The sequence below is a fragment of the Caretta caretta genome, chromosome 3 (assembly GCF_965140235.1).
Source record: "Caretta caretta isolate rCarCar2 chromosome 3, rCarCar1.hap1, whole genome shotgun sequence".
Taxonomy (NCBI): Eukaryota; Metazoa; Chordata; order Testudines; family Cheloniidae; genus Caretta; species Caretta caretta.
The window spans coordinates 184596467-184612710 of NC_134208.1; the positions used below are offsets into that span (position 1 = coordinate 184596467).

At 46.2% G+C, this 16244-nt stretch overlaps 1 protein-coding gene across 7 annotated transcripts in view; it reads right to left on the reverse strand.

Annotated features, from left to right (window-relative positions):
- Window positions 1–16244, reverse strand: part of FOXN2 (forkhead box N2) — a 130417-nt gene that overhangs the window by 72706 nt on the left and 41467 nt on the right. Inside the window, exon 3 of one of the 7 annotated variants that reach the window (XM_075127185.1) lies at window positions 9346–9460. The exons of the other annotated variants lie outside the window; for them this stretch is intronic. The gene's annotated coding sequence lies outside the window, so the exon portion shown is untranslated. The remainder of the gene's footprint in view (window positions 1–9345; window positions 9461–16244) is intronic. 7 annotated transcript variants of the gene reach the window in all.

A 16244-nucleotide genomic window follows, 5' to 3' on the forward strand; every position in this document is an offset into this window, starting at 1 on the left:
TGTAAGGTGAAAAGAAAAGGAGTACTTGTGGCACCTTAGAGACTAACCAATTTATTTGAGCATGAGCTTTCGTGAGCTACAGCTCACTTCATCAGATAACACCTGTAAGGTGAGCGATCACTTAAGATGAGCTATTACCAGCAGAAGACTTCATGAAAAAACTCGTACAGATACAGACAGACATCATCTTCCTTTCCAAATGCAAACAGATGGACATCATACCAAAAGGACTGAAGGTAAAAAATCCATTACAATCTACATACCACACAGACTATGCTGACAGCTTGTGTCACATGCTCTCAAAGAAACTGCGGAACCACCTGATCAACATCCTCTACAGCAAACAGGGAAAGATTAAGAATGAGCTCTCAAAACTGTATACTCTCATAAAAAAACAACCTTCCACACAAACTTGCTCATGGCTGGACTTTACTAAAACTAGACAAGCCATTTATAACACACACTTTGCTTCTCTACAAAAGAAAAAGGACACTAAACTATCCAAACTACTGCATGCCACAAGAAGCCGCAGCATTGGTTCCCTTAACCCACCCAGCAATATTGTTAATCTATCCAACTATACTCTTAGCCCAGCAGAAGAATCTGTCCTATCTCGGGGCCTCTCCTTCTGCCCCTCCACCCCCACAAACATGATACAGTTCTGTATAGAATCCTATTTTCAACGTCTCCAACTCAAGGAATATTTCCAACACACCTCTGAACAACATACTAATCCACAGAGACCTTCCTACCAACACTACAAAAAGAAGGATTCTAGGTGGACTCCTCCTGAAGGTCGAGACAGCAGACTGGACTTCTACATAGAGTGCTTCTGCCGACGTGCACGGGCTGAAATTGTGAAAAAGCAGCATCACTTGCCCCATAACCTCAGCCGTGCAGAACACAATGCCATCCACAGCCTCAGAAACAACTCTGACATCATAATCAACAAGGCTGACAAAGGAGGTGCTGTTATCATCATGAATAGGTCGGAATATGAACAGGAGGCTGCTCGGCAGCTCTCCCACACCACTTTCTACAAGCCATTACCCTCTGATCCCACTGAGGGTTTCCAAAAGAAACTACAGTATTTGCTCAAGAAACTGCCTGAGAAAGCACAAGAACAAATCCGCAGACACACCCCTGGAACCCCGACCTGGGATATTCTATCTGCTACCCAAGATCCATAAGCCTGGAAATCCTGGGCGCCCCATCATCTCAGGCATTGGCACCCTGACAGCAGGATTGTCTGGCTATGTAGACTCCCTCCTCAGGCCCTACGCTACCAGCACTCCCAGCCTATCTTCGAGACACCACTGACTTCCTGAGGAAACTACAATCCATCGGTGATCTTCCTGAAAACACCATCCTGGCCACTATGGATGTAGAAGCCTTCTACACCAACATTCCACACAAAGATGGACTACTAGCCATCAGGAACACTATCCCCGATAATGTCACGGCAAACCTGGTGGCTGAACTTTGTGACTTTGTCCTCACCCATAACTATTTCACATTTGGGGACAATGTATACCTTCAAATCAGCGGCACTGCTATGGGTACCCGCATGGCCCCACAGTATGCCAACATTTTTATGGCTGACTTAGAACAACGCTTCCTCAGTTCTCGTCCCCTAATGCCCCTACTCTACTTGCGCTACATTGAGGACAACTTCATCATCTGGACCCATGGAAAAGAAGCCCTTGAGGAATTCCACCATGATTTCAACAATTTCCATCCCACCATCAACCTCAGCGTGGACCAGTCCACACAAGAGATCCACTTCCTGGACACTACGGTGCTAATAAGCGATGGTCACATAAACACCACTCTATACCGGAAACCTACTGACCGCTATTCCTACCTACGTGCCTCCAGCTTTCACCCAGACCACACCACACGATCCATTGTCTACAGCCAAGCTCTGCGATACAACCGCATTTGCTCCAACCCCTCAGACAGAGACAAACACCTACAAGAGCTCTATCAAGCATTCTTACAACTACAATACCGACCTGCGGAAGTGAAGAAACAGACTGACAGAGCCAGAAGAGTACCCAGAAGTCACCTACTACAGGACAGGCCCAACAAAGAAAATAACAGAACGCCACTGGCCGTCACCTTGAGCCCCCAACTAAAACCTCTCCAACGCATCATCAAGGATCTACAACCTATCCTGAAGGACGACCCATCGCTCTCACAAATCTTGGCAGACAAGCTAGTCCTTGCCTACAGACAGCCCCCCAACATGAAGTAAATACTCACCAGCAACCACACACCACACAACAGAACCACTAACCCAGGAACCTATCCTTGCAACAAAGCCCGTTGACAACTGTGTCCACATATCTATTCAGGGGACACCATCATAGGGCCTAATCACATCAGCCACGCTATCAGAGGCTCGTTCACCTGCACATCTACCAATGTGATATATGCCTTCATGTGCCAGCAATGCCCCCTGACTTGTACATTGGTCAAACCGGACAGTTTCTACGTAAAAGAATAAATGGACTCAAATCAGACGTCAAGAATTATAACATTCATAAACCAGTCGGAGAACACTTCAATCTCTCTGGTCACTCAATTTCTGACCTAAAAGTGGCTATCCTTCAACAAAAAGACTTCAGAAACAGAATCCAACGAGAGACTGCTAAATTGGAATTAATTTGCAAATTGGATACAATTAACTTAGGCTTGAATAGAGACTGGGAGTGGTTGAGTCAATTCAAAAAGTAAAACTATTTCCCCTTGTTTATTCCTCCCCCTTCCCCCCCCTCCGTTCCTCAGACGTTCTTGTTAACTGCTGGAAACGGCCCACTTTGATTATCACTACAAAGGGTTTTCTCCCCACCACCACCACTCTCCTGCTGGTAATAGCTCATCTTAAGTGATCACTCTCCTTACAGTGTGCATGATAAACACCCATTTTTTCATGTTCTGTGTGTATATAAATCTCCTCAGTGTATTTTCCACTGAATGCATCCGATGAAGTGATCTGTAGCTCACGAAAGTTTATGCTCAAATAAATTGGTTAGTCTCTGGAATGACCAGAGTGCTTCCTGTAACACATCATTCAATGCACCTGGGATGTACTCCCCCAAAGACAACCTAGGAACTAACAGGGCTGGCCAGCTCTGTTACAGATCTACTCCCATCTCCAAAGTCATATTAGAATGTGGTTCCACCTCAACAATCCTGCTACATTCCTGCTCGACAGTGGGGTTGTAACACTCCACACCTGCAATTAGGAACTGTGTGTCTGGAAATGAACCATGCATCAAGATAACCAAGAGAAAACCTGGTTACAAACTTGGTAAAATTTTATAGTGCATATAAATCCTTAGTCTAGTTCTTAGTGGGCAAGTGTATAGACGTCACCAAAACCAACAGACAAACAGTACTCTTAGGGCTGATATAGAATTAAAAGTTACATTGGCATAGCTATGTCTCTCAAGGATGTGAAAAATCCACACTCTGGGATGGGTGGGCAAACTTTTTGGCCTGAGGGCAACATCTGCGTATGGAAATTGTACTGTGGGCCATGAATGCTCATGAAATTGGGGGTTGGGGTGCAGGAGGGGGTGAGGGCTCTGGTTGAAGGGGCAGGCTCTGAGGAGGGGCCAGGGATGAGGAGTTTGGGGTGCTGGAGGGGGCTGTGGTCAGATCAGAGGGGTTCAGAATATGGGAGGGGGATCTGGGCTGGGGCAGAAGAGTTGGGGTGTTGGAGGAGTGGATGAGAGCTCCGGCTGGGGGTGCGGGCTCTGGGGTGAGGAGTTTGGGGTGCAGGCGGGGGCTCCAGGCTGGGACTGAGGGGTTCAGCGGGCAGGAGGGGGATCAGGACTGGGGCAGGGGCACGGGAGGAGGTCAGGGATGCAGGTTCCGGGCGGCACTTACCTCAAACAGCTCCCGGAAGCAGCAGCATGTCCCCTCACTAGCTCCTATGCAGAGGTGCGGAGTCGGCCAGGCAGCTCTGTGCACTGCCCCGTCCACAGGTGCTGCCCCTGCAGCTCCCATTGGGCGCAGTTCCCGGCCAATGAGAGCTGCAGAGCCGGCGCTTGGGGCGGTGGCAGAGTGTGGAGCCCCCTGCTGCCCCTATATGTAGGAACCAGAGGGGGGACATGCCGCTGCTTCTGGGAGCCGTACGTCCAGCCCATCAAGCCTTTTAATCCGGCCAGCAAGCCCCCGACCCCACTCCCCACCCTTGCTCTGAGAGATGTAGTTAAGCTGACCTAACCCCTGGTGTAGACAGTGCTAGGTCAATGGAAGAATTCTTCTGTCGATCAAGCTACCACCTTCTGGGGAGGTGGATTACCTACAGCGATGGAAGAACCCCACCCATCTCTGTAGTAAGTGTTGACACTGAAGTGCTACAGCTATGCTACTGTCGCATTTTAAGTGTAGCGTGGCAAGACACCTCCTTCGTCTCGTCAGACTTAGCACTTCTCCCTCTGGCAATGGTGGGCCTGGGGTAATCAACCCCACCCCAGGCAAGGTTTTGCCTTCCCCCTTCTGAGCTCCCTTGGTCATATTCTCAGGGTAGGCCTCAGGGTAGGCCTAAAGGTGATCCTTCACCAACCAAAAAGGAAAAAAAGTCTCATAAACCAAAAAAACCCAGGGGGGTACCTTACCCTGCCTCCCCACTGGTGCAGGGTGTCATCCTGTTGGTTGTCCTGGGGTGTAAGTCCTTCCCCCAACAGGCACTCAGGCTTCACTCTTTCCCCTATGGAAAGGAGCATAGCCTCTGACCCTAAGGCCTGGTCTACACTACGAGTTTATGTCGGATTTAGCAGCGTTAAATCGAATTAACCCTGCACCTGTCCACACAACGAAGCCATTTTTTTCAACATAAAGGGCTCTTAAAACCAATTTCTGTACTCCTCCCCAAAGAGGGGATTAGCGCTGAAATCGACATTGCCATTTCCAATTAGGGTTAGTGTGGACGCAATTCGAAGGTACTGGCCTCCGGGAGCTATCCCACAGTTCACCATTGTGACTACTCTGGACAGCACTCTCAACTCGGATGCACTGGCCAGGTGTACAGGAAAAGCCCCGGGAACTTTTGAATCTCATTTCCTGTTTGGCCAAGCGAGCTCATCAGCACAGGTGACCATGCAGTCCCAGAACTGAAAAAGAGCTCCAGCATAGACCGAATGGGAGGTACTGGATCTGATCGCTGTATGGGGAGAGGAATCCGTGCTATCAGAACTACGTTCCAAAATACGAAATGCCAAAACATTTCAAAAAATCTCTGAGGCCATGCGGGACAGAGGCTACAGCAGGGACGCAACACAGTGCAGCGTGAAACTTAAGGAGCTCAGACAAGCGTACCAGAAAACCAAAGAATCAAACGGACGCTCCGAGACAGAGCCCTAGACATGCCGCTTCTACGCTGAGCTGCATGCAATTCTAGGGGGGGCTGCCACCACTACCCCACCCCTGTCCGTGGACTCCGATGATGGGGTACTCTCCGCCATGCCTGAGGATTTTGTGGACGGGGAAGATGAGGAGGCGGAAGACGAGCTTGAGGAGAGCACACAGCACACTGTTCTCCCTGACAGCCAAGATCTTTTTTTCACCCTGACTGAAATACCCTCCCAACCCAACTAAGCCGGAGAAGGGAGCTCTGGTGAGTGTACCTTTGTAAATATAATACATGTAATAAAAGCAAGCATTTTTTAATGATTAAGTAGCCCTGAGGACTTGGGATGCATTCATGGCCAGTACAGCTACAGGAAAAGTCTGTTAACATGTCTGGGGATGGAGCGGAAATCCTCCAGGGACATCTCAATGAAGCTCTCCTGGAGGTACTCTAAAAGCCTTTGCAGAAGGTTTCTGGAATAAGAGCAGCCTTATTCCGTCCTCCATGGTAGGACACTTTACCATGCCATGCTAGTAGCAAGTAATTGGGTATCACTGCATGACAAAGCCTGGCAGCGTATGGTCCCGGTGTTTGCTAGCATTCAAGCAACATGTTCTTTATCTCTCTGTGTTATCCTCAGGAGAGTGATATCGTTCATGGTAACCTGGTTGAAATAGAGGAATTTAATTAAGGGGACATTCAGAGGCGGCCGTTCCTACCGGGCTGTTTGCCTGTGGGCTGAAAAGAAATCCTCCCCGCGGTTAGCCAAGCAGTGGGCGGGAGAAGGGGTGGCATTGGCGCTGAGCTGTTTGCGTTTGGCTAGCAGGGATCTTCCCTGATACCAGCCACGCAGTCGGGTGAGGGGTAAAGCAATCATCCCAGAGAATTGGATGGGGGGGGGTTAGTTTGGTTTCTGCTGCTGCACGTTAACAGGAAAACCGCAGCACTAAATGGCCAACTCAACGTGATTTGCTTGGTATGGGAGAGGAGGGCGCTGATGTTATGAAGGTTGCAGAAGCCAAAAGACTACGGCTAACCATGGCCACCTGCAAGCCGAATTCTGCTGCCCGGCACTGCGTGTGTGATCTCTAACACCAATGCCGCAGGCACTCAATGTAAGATACAAAATGCGACCTTGTACCAAAATCACATGTCCTATGTAATGTGAATAGTGTTGTTCACCATGAAAGAATATAGCCATTGTTCTGTAAAATGTATCTTTTTAAATACTTCACTCCCTTTTTTTTCCTCCAGCAGCTGCAAATGTTTCAAGTCTCCCTCCTCCGTCCCAAAGGCTATCTCAGATAAGGCGGCAAAAAAAATGCACGCACGATGAAATGTTCTCTGAGCTCATGCAGTCATCCAGCACTGACAGAGCTCACCAGAATGTGTGGAGGGACACAATAGCAGAGTACAGGGAAGTGGCCGATGAACGTGAGGAGAGGTGGTGGCAGGAAGATCAGAGGAGGCATGATGCAACGCTGGGGCTACTGCAGGATCAAACGGACATGCTCCGGCGTCTGTTGGAGGTTCATGAACGGCAGCAGGATCACAGACTGCCGCTGCAACCCCTGTTTAACCGCCCTCCCTCCTCCCCAAGTTCCATAGCCCCCTCACCCAGACACCCAAGAATGCGGGGGGGGGGGGGGGGGGCGGGAATTAAGACTCCGGGCTCTCCACCCCAGTGGACAGAAGGCTGTCATTCAACAAGTTTTGAAGTGGCCTTTTCCTTCCCTCCTACCCTCCTCCCACACCCCACCCAGGCTACCTTGTGAGTTATCTCCCTATTTTTATAATCAATTAATAAAGAATACATGGTTTTTAAACAACAGTGACTTTATTTCCTTTGCAAGCAAGCTGTGATTGAAGGGCGGAGGGCGGGTGGCTTACAGCGAATTTAGAGGCAACCAAAGGGGCGGGTTTTCCTCAAGGAGAAACAAATAGAAGTGTCAAACAGTACACTGCCAAGACATGAAACTGGTTTTCAAAGCTTCTCTGATGCATCGCACTTCCTGCTGTGCTCTTCTAACCGCCCTGGTGTCTGGCTGCGCGTATTCAGAGCCAGGCGATTTGCCTCAACCTCCCACCCCACCATAAACGTCTCCCCCTTACTCTCACAGAGATTGTGGAGCACACAGCAAGCAGCAATAACAATGGGAATATTGATTTCGCTGAGGTCTAAACAACTCAGTAAACTGCGCCAGCGACCCTTTAAACGTCCAAATGCACACTCTACCACCATTCTGCACTTGCTCAGCCTATAGTTGAACAGCTCCTTACTACTGTCCAGGGTGCCTGTGCACGACTTCAAGAGCCAGGGCATTAAGGGGTAGGCTGGGTCCCCAGGGATAACTATCGGCATTTCAACATCCACAACAGTTATTTTCTGGTCTGGGAAGTAAATCCCTTTCTGCAGCCGTTTAAACAGACCAGAGTTCCTGAAGACGCGAGCATCATGAACCTTTCCAGGCCACCCCACATTGATGTTGGTGAAACGTCCCTTCCGATCCACCACTGATTGATAAGTACCCCTTGCGGTTTATGTACTGGCTGCCCTGGTGGTCTGGTCCCAAGATAGGGATATGGGTTCCGTCTATAGCCCCACACAGTTAGGGAATCCCATTGCAGCAAAGCCATCTACTATGACCTGCACATTTCCCAGAGTCACCTTTGATAGCAGCAGTTCAATGATTGAGTTGGCTACTTGGATCACAGCAACCCCCAAAGTAAATTTGCCCACTCCAAATTGATTACCGACTGACCGGTAGCTGTCTGGCATTGCAAGCTTCCACAGGGTTGTTGCCACTCATTTGTGAACTGTGAGGGCTGCTCTCATCTTGGTATTCTTGCGCTTCAGGGCAGGGGAAAGCAAGTCACAAAGTTCCATGAAAGTGCCCTTACGCATGCAAAAGTTTCGGAGCCACTGGGAATCATCCCAAACTTGCAACACTATGCGGTCCCACCACTCTGTGCTTGTTTCCCTGGCCCAGAATCGGTGTTCCACGGTATGAGCCTGCCCCAGTAACACCATGATCTCCAAATTGCCAGGGACCGCAGTTTTAGAGAAATCTATGTTCATGTCCTCATCACCATGCTGCCGTCACCTCCTCGCCTGGTTTTTCAGGTGTTGGTTCTGCATAAACTGCACGATGATGCGCGAGGTGTTTACAATGGTCATAACTGCTGCGGTGAGCTGAACTGGCTCCATGCTTGCCGTGCTATGGCATCTGCTCGGGCAATCCAGGGAAAAGGGCGCGAAATGATTTTCTGCTGTTGCTTTCACAGAGGGAGGGAGGGAGGGCTGACTGACGACATTTACCCATAACCACCTGCGACAAATTTTTGGCCCCATCAGGCATTGGGAGCTCAACCCAGAATTCCAATGGGCAGCGGGGACTACAGGAACTGTGGGAACTGCACCGCTCGGAATGTCGACACTTGCCACGGTACTGTCACGGTACACTGCCAAATTAATGTGCTTAGTGTGGATGCATGCACTCGACTTTATACAGTCTGTTCCCAAAAATCGACTTCTGTAAAATCGGAGTACTTTCGTAGTGTAGACATGGCCTAGAACAGCTTCTTTCCCTGCTGCACTAGCTTGGCAGCCGTTTTTCTGTCTCTCTTCTCCCTTTCTCTCACCAGAGGAGGAGGGTTTTTAAATGCTTCAGGCAGACCTTAATTGGATTCAGTTGTCCCTAACTGACCTGTGGTAACCGCTTCTCAGTTAGTAGGGAAGAGGGCCTTTAACATTCTGGGACTAATATATCTGCCTTTTAGCACCCTCTTGAACCCATACAACCTGACTTTCACAGTAGACAACATAGCTTTACTGAAAATCTCAAAGATGCCATGGATTTAATCATTATGGAGACTAAAACTCACTCCTAGCACAGCCATTTATTACAGTTTCTGCAATGAGACAAATTCAGCATGATTCATATTGCATCAACAACTGATGATGTATCAAAATGTCATCATACCGTGAACCCACGCTGCCACATGACGTTTTCCAGATCCTGTAAGAAAGATTATTGTAGCCATCATTGTTTCACAAGCAGATGCAGGATCATAAAAGATAGAAGTGATCCTCGGAAACTGAAATAAATGAACGTTAGACCTTAAAGATCTACTGCATAAAAGTACAAGTCACATGCAAGAACAGGGCTATCGATTAGTCGCAGTTAACTCACGTGATTAACTCAAAAAAATTAACTGTGATTAATCACAGTTTTAATTGCACTGTTAAACAATAGAATACCAATTAAAATTTATTTTAAATATTTTTTGTTTCTCTACATTTTCAAATATATTCATTTCAATTACAACACAGAATACAAAGTGTACAGTGCTCACTTTAAATTATTTTTATTGCAAATATTTGCACTGTTAAAATGAACAAAATAAATAGTAATTTTTAATTAATCTGTTGTGAAAATGCAATTTACAAATGTAGACTTTTTTTGCTACATAACTGCACTCAAAAATAAAACAATGTAAAACTTTAGCACCTACAAGTCCACTCAGTCCTACTTCTTGTTCAGCCAATTGCTAAGACAAACATTTAGGGGAGATAATGCTGCTCGCTTCTTATTTACGTCACCTGAAAGTGAGAATAGACATTCGCATGGCACTTTTGTAGCTAGCATTGCAAGGTAGTTACGTGCCAGATATGCTTAATAGTCATATGCCCCTTCATGCTTCGGCCACCATTCCAGAGGACATGCTTCTGTGATGATGACGCTCGTTAAAAAAATAATGCATTAATTAAATTTGTGACTGAACTCCTTGGGGGGAAAACTATATGTCTCCCGCTCTGTATTACCCACATTCTTCCATATATTTCATGTTATAGCAATCTCGAAGATGTCCCAGCACATGTTTGTTTGAAGAACATTTTCACTGCAGATTTGACAAAATGCAAAGAAGGTACCAATGTGAGATTTCTAAAGACAGAGACAGCACTCGACCCAAGGTTTAAGAATCTGAAGTGCCTTCCAAAATCTGAGAGGGATGAGGTGTGGAGCATGCTTTCAGAAGTCTTAGAAGAGCAACACTCCGATGTGGAAACTACAGAACCCAAACCACGAAAAGAGAAAATCAACCTTCTCCTGGTGGCATCTGACTCAGATGATGAAAATGAATATGTATCAGTCTGCACTGCTTTGAATCGTTATCAAGCAGAACCCATCATCAGCATTGGTGCCTGTCCTCTGGAATGATAGCTGAAGCATGAAGGGACGTATAAATCTTTAGCGCATCTGGCACATAAATATCTTGCAATGCTGGTGTGACGGGTTGGACCCCATCCCCTTCTGGGATGCCATCTGATATACTGGGATTTCACTGAGCCTCTCCTGCTCGAGCAGCCTAGGTTCCCACTCCCTGCTTTGCTGAATTAAGGTCTCTGGCCTCTTGCAGCACACACATATAGGTAGAGCCACACGCCGTTGCAGACACAGACTGAAATCAGCTCTGTGTGAGAGGACTCCCCCAGCACTCACGTGCACACCCCTTTTGGGAGATAACCCCAAAATAATACTGTCTTGCACTGTATAGAAAATCTGCACAGTGCAAGCTCATAGAAATCCACCCTCTTCCTCAATGTGAAGAGAGATGTGCACGACTTCTTGCCCCGCCCGAGTTAGAAATAACATAAACTGAGTTTAATAATAAACAAAATAAGTGTATTAACTACAAAGGGTAGATTTTAAGTGGTTAAAGGGATAGCAAACAGAACAAAGCAGATTACCTTAGTAAATAAACAAAAGCCACAAACTGATCTTAACACACTAGATAGGTAGGATACAAATTAGCAAATTCTCACTCTGAGTGACAAACAGGCTGGCAGATTCTTAAGGCATAAATTGCCTTGGCTTTCCCAGGTTTTCTTACACAGGCTAAAAATCCTTCCAGCCTGGGACCATCACTTCCAACAGTTCCGTCTTTGTTCCTCAGGTGTTTTCAAGTATGTTGTTGTAGGAAGAGTGAGGTCCTTCATGTTGTCATTGTCCCTCTTTTATATCTTCCCCCCACTTGCTGAAAAGTTTCTTTGCTGTGACCTTGGTCAAACAGTTCCTACTGTGTAGAGCTATCTCTGAGAGGTTTCTATTGCACACAATTCCTGGGGTAATCCTTAAGCTTGTGTGCATTTTTTCAATAAGCCTCATCCGACATAGCACATTTGAAATCATAGAATATCAGGGTTGAAAGGGACCTCAGGAGGTCATCTAGTTCAACCCCCTGCTCAAAGCAGAACCAACCCCTAAATGGCCCCCTCAAGGATTGAACTCACAACCCTGGATTTAGCAGGCCAATGCTCAAACCACTGAGCTATCCCTCGTCCCCGCAGAGACATGGTCAGTATTCCCAGCTTCAGATACAAAAATGATGCATGCATACAATTTGGATAAACACATTCAGTAAATCATAACCTTTCCAATGATACCTTACATGATTCATCTTGCATAAAGTACATCTCAGTTATGTTATATCCATATCATAAGCGTATTTCCATAAAGAATATGGAGCGTAATGTCACAGCTGGCTACAACAGTGCCCTGCGAACACCTGTTCTCACTTTCAGGTGACATTGTAAACAAGAAACCAGCAGCATTATCTCCTGCAAATGTAGACAAACTTGTTTGTCTGAGCAATTGGCTGAACAAGAAGTAGGACTGAGTGAATTTGCAGGCTCTAAAATTTTACATTGATTTATTTTTGAATGCAGTTTTTTGTACATAATTCTACATTTGTTAAGTTCAACTTTCATGATAAAGAGATTGCACTACAGTTCTTGTATTAGCTGAATTAAAATACTATTTCTTTTGTTTCTTTTTTACAATGCAAATATTATTCAGTGTTGTAACTGAAATCAACATATTTGAAAATGTAGAAAACATCCAAAAATATTTAAATAAATGGTACTTTATTATTAACAGCATTATTATTTTTTTAATCGCTTGACAGCCCTACTGAAAACAAAACAGAATGCTACACAACCCAATCTCACCAGTTAAATGTGAAAAACTAAGGCAGACTTTTACCAAATATAGAATTATTCCTCTAGAGATGGAAAATGGAAGACAAAATGAAGCATGAAAAGAAATGAAAATCTGTGTAACCAATGCAACAGAGGAGAAACTGAAGACGACATATTTTCCATTCCAATGTCCAAAATATTGGAGAGTTTAAGAAAGTCATTTCCTCCAATTATCAGAAATTATAAAAGACTCTCCATTAAAAAAAAGCAGTGAAGAAAAATTGTGTGTGACCATAACAGAAAAGAAAAATAATGTAGATATACCATTACATTATATAGCAACCTGCCACCAAATAAGGAACAGACTATAATATCAAAGGGTCACAGACGATATATCCCCAAATTGGATCCTTGGCAGATCCTTAGTGTGTCATAGAATCACAGAATATCAGGGTTGGAAGGGACCTCAGGAGGTCATCTAGTCCAACCCCCTGCTGTCACTATTTCAGGATCTCCATTCAACAACTGAAGCTCTCTTTGCATTGTAAAAATACTTCCCAGCAGAGACCCAATATAACCCAAATTAGGAGAGAGAGTCAGATTTCCCTTTTGAAAGCACCGGAAACTAGAAACTTTCAAAGTAGTTTCATAGTAAATTCTAGAAATCTGAGATTTTTTTTAAGTAGCTTTGTGACAGCTTTCCAAAAGTTCCAACAGAAACCCTCTTCCTAAAGGGCAAGAACAGTGAATTCACTCCATCCTCTACTTTAAGAAGACGGCTAGGAAATGGCACCAGTACTGAGAGAATTCTGGGAGTTGGAAATCAGGGCAATTATGGAAGAAAAGGTCAAAGAAGGCTTTCAAGATGTCCCAGAAGCCACTGCTCCAGGAAGCTGTGCTGGTTTTGCTGTGTCACGGGTACTCAGAAGGCAGTAGTACAGTGTAAGTATGGACCTGGGCCAAAACTGCAACTGAAACATCCTTACAGTATGGACACACTGCAACACTGGTACCTAAAGTGGCTTTACTCCACTGGTTCAGTCTTCACTGTTAGTCTCACAGGCTTTTCCTCAGACTAAATCTACTTGCTGCTGCAATACTTCTAGCACAAGGTACAAGAGACTGAATCAAACATAGGTCTGGTCTATACCTAAAACTTAGGTTGACCTAGGCCTGGTCCACACTATGGCATTAGATCAACATTTGCTGCATTAGGTTGAATATATAATCTACATGTCTACACTACCGAGCCCTTTCCGCCAACCTAAAGGGCTTGTAAAATCAACACCCATACTCTACCTCGGCAAGAGAAGTAGCGCTAGAGTCGACCTTCCCGGGTCGAATTAGGGGTAGTATAGACACAACGCTGTGTAATTTGATGGGTTTGGCTTCCAGGAGGTGTCCCAGAGTGCTCCAATATGACTGCTTTGGACAGCACTTTCAACTCCACTGCACTTCAGCCAGGTACACAGGAAAAGCCTCGGGAACTTTTGAATTTCATTTCCTGTTTGATCAGCGTGGAGAGCTCACCACCACAGCTGACCATCACTGCCCAGGGCCGCAAATGCGGTCCAGCATGGAGCATACAGGAGACACTAGATCTGATTGCTGTGTGAGGAGAAGAGTCTGTGCAGGCAGAGCTCCGAACCAGCAGAAGAAATGCTGACATCTATGCCAAAATCGCCCAGGGCATGGGGGACAAAGGCTATACCAGGGACATACAGCAGTGCCATGTGAAAATAAAAGAGCTCAGGCAAGCGTACCAGAAGACAAGGGAGGCGAATAGTCGTTCTGGTTCTGAGCCACAGACATGCCGCTTCTATGAGCAGCTGCATGCAATTCTAGGAGGGGACCCCACCAGTACCCCAACACTCTCCATGGATACCTCCCAGGGGCCCCAGGCGGCCACGGGCAACAACAAGGACGACATTGTTGATGAGGAGGAGAAGGAGAGGGAGAATGCGCAGCAAGCGGAGGAGCCATTCTCCCCGACAGTCAGGACCTTTTCCTAACTCTGAAGCCAATCCCCTCCCAGGACCTACTGTTGCAGGAGAGTGATGGCGGGGAAGGCACCTCTGGTGAGTGCACACTTGTAATCATACGACAGAGGTTAAATGCAATTGTGGTTAATGTTTAATTGGAAGTAAACAATTGGAATACAGTGGCAGCCAGTACAGCCACGCAAAGGGTGTTCCCGGAAAAGCCTGTTTATGTCCCAAGAGTTTCCACACCAAAAAATGTCCTCACACTGCCTATCCTTTCTTGTGTGCTTACCATGCCTGCCCGCAAACCTAAATCTGCTGCCCAGCGCTCTGCCATGTGTTGTACCTTACTGGTAGACGCTTCTTTTAAAAGACAAAATGTGGCCGTGTACCTCAGGGAATGTAATTACTGCTGTGAGGTGTTTCATTCATTGCAAGAGTTAACCTTATGTTTTCAACTATGTATGTTTTCCCTTGCAGCTGCAACATTCTCTGTGAGTGTTTCTTCCACATCAGCAGAAAGGCTGTCCCAGATTAGAAGGCGAAAAAAGCAGACAAGGGAAGAAATGTTCTGTGATTTGATGCATTCCTCTGAGACTGACAGGACCCAGCTGAATGCATTGACGCTTGCACTGTCAGAGAGCATGCGCACCGACCAAGACTGCAGGAAAGCATAGACTCATAGAATATCAGGGTTGGAAGGGACCTCAGGAGGTCATCTGGTCCAACCCCCCCTGCTCAAAGCAGGACCAATCCCCAACTAAATCATCCCGGCCAGGGCTTTGTCAAGCCTGACCTTGAAAACCTCAAAGGAAGGAGATTCCACCACCTCTCTAGGTAACCCATTCCAGTGTTTCACCACCCTTCTAGTGAAAAAGTGTTTCCTAATATCCAACCTAACCTCCCCCACTGCAACTTGACACCATTGCTCTTTGTTCGGTCATCTGCCACCACTGAGAACAGCCGAGCTCCATCCTCTTTGGAATCCCCCTTCACATAGTTGAAAGCAGCTATCAAATCCCCCCTCATTCTTCTCTTCTGCAGACTAAACAATCCCAGTTCCCTCAGCCTCTCCTCATAAATCATGTGCTCCAGTCCACTAATCACTTTTGTTGCCCTCTGCTGGACTCTTTCCAATTTTTCCACATCCTTCTTGTAATTTGGGGCCCAAAACTGGACAAAGTTCTCCAGATGAGGCCTCACCAATGTCAAATAGAGGGGAATGATCACGTCCCTCGATCTGCTGGCAATGCCCCTACTTATACATCCCAAAATGCCATTGGCCTTCTTGGCAACAAGGGCACACTGTTGACTCATATCCAGCTTCTCGTCCACTGTAACCCCCAGGTCCTTTTCTGCAGAACTGCTGCCGAGCCATTCGGTCCCTAGTCTGTAGCGGTGCATGGGATTCTTCCGTCCTAAGTCTTTCTCCTGCACTTGTCCTTGTTGAACCTCATCAGATTTCTTTTGGACCAGTCCTCTAATTTGTCTAGGTCCCTCTGTATCCTATCCCTACCCTCCAGCATACCTACCACTCCTCCCAGTTTAGTGTCATCTGCAAACTTGCTGAGGGGGCAATCCACTCCATCCTCCAGATCGCTAATAAAGATATTGAACAAGGGTCTGTCTGTCTGTGTGATGCTTTTCCCGGGAACAGATCAGGAATGCAGCCTTACAACTGTTAGTTAGTAAGTAATCTAGCTAGAAATGCGTTAGAATTCCTTTTGTTTAATGGCTGGTAAAATAATCTGTGCTGAATGGAATGTATATTCCTGGTTTTGTGTCTTTTTGTAACTTAAGGTTTTGCCTGGAGGGATTCTCTATGTTTTGAATCCGATTACCCTGTAAGGTATTTACCATCCTGATTTTACAGAGGTGATTCTCTTACCTTTTCTTTAATTAAAATTCTTCTTTTAAG